The sequence below is a fragment of the Thalia democratica genome, chromosome 5 (assembly GCF_965202585.1).
Source record: "Thalia democratica chromosome 5, ktThaDemo2.hap1.1, whole genome shotgun sequence".
NCBI classification, from domain to species: Eukaryota; Metazoa; Chordata; class Thaliacea; order Salpida; family Salpidae; genus Thalia; species Thalia democratica.
Window position 1 is genome coordinate 57,464,750 of NC_139169.1, and position 6,000 is coordinate 57,470,749.

A 6,000-nucleotide genomic window follows, 5' to 3' on the forward strand; every position below is an offset into this window, starting at 1 on the left:
TAAACTCAACATCTTAAAAGTACCAAACTACATACAGAACTTAATTAGATCGAAAATGCTTATTTTTAATCAACTTATATTAAAATAAATTACAAGAAAAATATGTTTACAATCTTAATGAATATCTTTTTCAATTTGTATAAAACGTCATAATTAGTGGGTGTCTTGCCAAACACATGTACTATTTCAGCAATTATGCACCTGTTTTTTATGGCTCACTGAGCATGAAATAGCAATGTTTTAGAATTGCACTAATGACATCTAAGGCAAGCTAAATTGTGAAACAACTTAAAATGTGAAATGAAAAAAAATTGGACTTTTATCTAACTTTAAAAAAGAAGTTTGTATTTTTACCAGAAAACCTAGAAATTTAAATTGTGAATAAAAATATCAGCCAAAAAAACCTAAAAAAACCTGTAATTTTTTACTCAAGCCATATAAAACATTGAAGTTCACAATTTTTGTTTATTTAGTACAATGAAATATAATTTAGATATAAAATATATTATATGAGATGATATGATATAAAATGATAATATGAGTAAAAAATATATACAAATCAAAGTTTAAACAAGATGGTCTTCAGTTGATTTATATCTCAAATTTTTAGAAAAAAAAACTTGAAAACAAGCAAAAAGACAAATTAGGGTTGCCACACACTCAAGAAAACTGAGGGAATTTTTAAATTAAAGAAAATATCAGGGAAACTCAGGAAAGTTTTAAATATATATATAAATATCAGGAAAACTTTTTTTTGGATCTAGAATGAGATTTAGTAAATCCAGTTTCTATACTTAATCAAAAAAATAGTTTTATTTTTCTATAAATGCTTATTTAGAAGTTTTTTAGCCTTGCGGCTAGTTCTTTGATTTTTTCAAGATTTAAAACAACTCAGGGAAACTCAAGGAAATTTAGGTTACTCAGAGAAGTTTCTGGTCACTCAGGGAATATGTTTTGACTTAAAGAGTGGCAACCCTAAGAAATTTATAAATATTAGAAAAATATGTCAAGTAGCTAAGTTAAAACAAATAATAAATGTTTGTCAAAAACTGGATAGGACCCCCCTTTGACTATAAAGCATGGGTATTAATACTATTAAATTGTCTAAAAAAAAATTATTTTAAGAATAAAAGCTTAGTATACTAGCTAGATAGTTTAAGGGCATAGGGGGGTAAATCACCTTTTTCACAACTTGATCTTATTTTAAAGAGTTTTATACAAGCTACAAGATGCTTTTTACATATTTATAAAGTTCAAAGTAATTTTTGAGATATAGGCGATCAATTGGTGACCGAGGTTCCTAATGGGAGGCACAAACAAAAACTAATATATCTTGAAATCACTAAAAATCTATCTCCTCCTTCATTTTTTAAGCTAGAGACCTCAAATTTTCAGGAAATGTTGCTTTTATAGTTTAAAAGACTTTGAATGTTGCGATTTTAAAAATATTAAAAAATAAAATTTTGAGATGAAAAAAAAACAAAAAAGTAGGTGGTTTTTTTTAATAATTTTTTTTCTTAAAATTAAAAAAACCCTGCAAATAATCAGATAAAACTCTATAAAATAAGATCAACTTGTAAAAATCAAGGTGGACCCCCTCCCTATGCCCTTAATTTTTTTTGAAATTTTTAGTTTACACAAAAGTTTACTTGCAGTTTTTGTAGAATATTAACTTCAATTTGTTTTGAAACTTAGTAGTTTTTTCTTTGAGAAGCATAAGTTACTTTTGTTGTTAAATACTAAGCTTTTTTGAGTATAATTCTATGTTTACAGCTTTATTTTAAAGTATTCAAAAAAACAGCTAAAAAACAAATATGGTTAGTTTTTTATATGTACTTAAAGATTTAATAAATAAGAATGAATGAAGAGTTTATTTTTCTGTGCTATAATCTAAAGTCAGATAGATTTTTTTTTCTTTGCAGATAGAGCATTAGTTAAGTTTTTTGTTTTGATAATTATAAAGTATTTCCCATTCTTTTTTAGAAGTTTTACCTACATTTGTTTATAAAACTAGTTTGAATTACGTTTAGTTTAGAAATTAAGTATTTTTTAATTTTACAGAATGATGCTATGTCCAAAAATGTACTAGATTTTTTTTAATCTATTCAAAGTACATCCTGTGGTTTATTGCTTTATGAAATGAAGCAGAGGCCAGACATATTAGAAGCTCTTAAGATACTTCTAAGTGCTGCAGAAGTACAAGTAAGTGACTCTCGTTCTACCTCTTCTTATCTTTCTTTTCTTTCACAATCTCCTAATTCATCTTGTAACTTAAGCAATAATAATTTGTTTAAAACAGTTTCCTAGTGCACTGAGAACCAAAATGTAATAACTAAAAACTCTGTAGAACCTTTAATTTCTTCTTCTTCTTCTAGTACTTCTTATTCTCTTTTACCATCCCCTGAAACCTTAACTAACAATCCCCTAACTATTAACATAGGTAATGATAATTTGTTTCAAACAGTTTCCCAGTGCACTAACCAAAATGTAGAACCTTCTATAACTAATTTTTCATCGCCTGCATTAAGTCCAGCTATAACATCTATTTCCACAAGTACTACTGTTAATAATAACTTAATAGCTCAAAACCCTCTAGAAAATGTCTGTCTTTCACCGTTACTTCCCAGTAGTAGTAACCCAATGCACAACATTTCATTTTTGAGATTTAAGCCTAAGGAAGCTTTGGGTCTAATTTTAAATTGCAAAAAATTATTTGATTTAGATGAAATTTTAAGTACTGATTTATGTAACAAATATTTTATTACATTAAATAATTTTGATCATAAGCATATAGTTTGTGTCTGGAAAAGTGTGAGAACTGATAATTCCAAATTTAAAGTTTTTCATAATACTGAAACTAATATTTATTCAGTACTTCGTGTAAAAAAATCAAATTTAATACCTGTTAATGAAACTAATGAAAATATTGTTAAATTTTACTATAAATTTTATAAACCAATTTGTAATAATCAGTATGAAATGCACATTTTTCACACAAGCACACACAAACTGATTCAGTTCATTGGTAAAAAACCCACATGTACTTGTTACAATATACATGACCAGCAAAAAATATTTTATAAAAATAAAGATCTTGCTCCCTCAAAAATTTTCCTTAACAACCCTAATACTTTTAGGGACACGCAACAAGTAAATAATATGAAAAGAAAATGTTCCTTTAATGATAATAAGACTAATCAAAATAAGTTTAGAAGGTTAAATAACATTGCGGACGAGTTGCAAGCTATTGAACAGTTGTCACCTGATGGTTTTTTTCAAAAATGTTTTAAGTTAACAAATAATAGACTAGAAACATCCCTTGATCTTAAACTTCCTTGAGTTTACCTGTTTTTTTTTTTAAGATATTTTTAAATTCTTAAAAAAAGTAGGCATTTATTAGTGCTTAAAGCTTTCATATTAAAGCCAATTTTTTTTTTTAAGTTATTGATCACCCTATGGCCTTTTCTTCAAATATAAAAGCACACCCCCCTATGTCTCAACTTTTGTAAAAAAAACCTTTACCCTCCTATAGTTTTATTATAAATTTTCAACAGATCTAACATGGTCGCTCTCAATGTATTCCTTAATTTTTAAGTTTCTATTGTGTTGTGGTTGTAACTTTTTGATTTTTTGTAAAAAAGTTTTTAGCTAATTCAAAAAAACTTTTTTCAACAGTCATACAGTTACAAACATATAATCAACAATATTTTGTAATTATAAGTTGAAAGAAGTTGTTGAGTTTTTGAGAAAAATAATTTTATATTTAAAAAAAAACTAAACTTTACTTGAGAAAAATTTACTATTAATTAATTTAATGATAATGTGCCTCTGCGCGGATTTGAACTTGGGTCTCTTACCTGATAAATATACATCCGGCGCTTTAAAGCGCTCGGCCATGTGGTTGTTGATAAAATTGCCAATTTCGAGTTTATATATTTTACTTTTATCCACAAAATTAGTTAATTGGAGTTCTCTTCCATACACAATTAATCATTAGAAAACTATCGCTCACAAAAATTAAATTGTTTTTTGCAAAACTACTATATACTTTTACTATTAAAACTGTTTAGTTAACAAAAAAATTGTGATACAATAAAACAAGAAACAAACAATATAACAAGAATTATTTTAACGAACCTTATGTAAGTATTAGTTTCTTTGACTTAACTTATTATGAAGATAAATAAAGTAAAATATTTGACTTAAACTTAGAAAAAGTTAAAAGACTCTGGCCCTTACAAACTTTATGTCTGTTTAAATGTTTTGAGTTAAATTAATCCATTCTTAGTTTCAACTTTTTATCTTACAGTTACATATCAATCATGAATTTAAAGATTTTTTTCTTTCACTCTGCTTAAATAAATAATTTATTTTTGTAAAAACGCCGTAATTTTTATTACTCTTTTGAGTTTATAATTTTGTTTACTGTTAAATAGCTAAATAATAAAGTTTTAAATTTCAGTTACTTTTTAAGTTTTGCTAATTGCAACTTTAAACTTTTAATAAGATAAAATATAATGTTAAAGTTCATCGTAATATCGCTTTTATCAAAAATTACTTCATGAATTGTGATGTAGTTTTTGTTTAATGATATTGTTTTAAAAAAATTTAATAAGTAGTGTAAATATTCCGATAGTTTTAATAACTAAAAAGATACAAAGACATTTAAGATAAAGATAAAATATAAATTGATGAAATTTAATTAGGGATGTAAGTTCGTTTTTTCAAATGATAAATTATTTTTAACATAAGTACGTAATATTTTTTAAAACATACTTTAAATACAAATTATAATAATATTAAAAATATATCTAAAACATATAATTTTTACAAAAACTTGTATAGTCTACTAAGATTATCTGTAAGTAACCTTTTTAAATACTTAAACTATTTTTTATTAAAAAAATTTTTCTATATGAGTCTTATTAATAGAAGTATTATATTAAAGTGAGTAATTTTATACTTTTTTAGTCAAGTAGTTCTAGTTATATTAGAAATTTACTATGGTTTATTATAAATGTTATTTTGCGCGATTAATTTGACATTAACATCTTATTTACAAAAACTTGTTATAAAATTGAAATAAAATACATTTAAATAAACTAGTTGGCATTATTTTCAGTTATCTAAAAAAATATTGAAAAAATGTACATTTAACCTATCAAGTTATAAAAACTATATTTATAAGTAATGATCAAAAAGATAAAATAAATATTGTTTTTCATACTTTAAGGTACTTTTCTTGATAAATAAAACAACGTTAAAGAAAGTAATTTGTTTTAAAGTAAAGAAAATATAACGAAAAATATTTATGTTTTTTTTTCTTTAAAATTTTAGAATAAACTTAAAAATAGTAAGATTTAAAATCAATATAAGTATTATTAAGGTTTTTTTATTGCTTATATACCTAAATTATTTTTATATTTAATCATCTTTTACTATTGACTTAATTTTTTTTTGTTGCTGAATTTACTTGTTAGCCTACATATCGTCTTTAATTAGCTTTCGTTCAATTTTAAAATTTATCATTTGGAATGCTTTTTTTATGCAAACCTTAGTTAGTTTGATATTTAACGATCTTTTATTATTGACTTTAGTTTTTTCTTTCTCAATTTACTTGTTAGCTTACATATCGTCTTTAATTAGTTTGCTTTGAACTTTGAAAGTTAGTTTTTTGAATGCTTTTTTTATGCTCAGTGAGCCATAAAAAACAGGTGTATAATTGCTGAAATAGTACATGTGTTTCGCAAGACACCCATAATTAGTTTATTGACAAAAACGAAAACTAAACATTTTATTAGTTGCAATATAAGCTTTTCTTAAAACTAGCTATATGCTTAATTAATTTTGAAAAACGTAAACATATACAAAAACTTTGTTTAAAACTAATTATATGCTTAATTATTTTTGAAAAACATAAACATATACAAAATTTTTGTTTTAATAATTTTATACAGTAATAATTATGAGTAGGAAGTGCTTAGAAAATCAACAGTAACA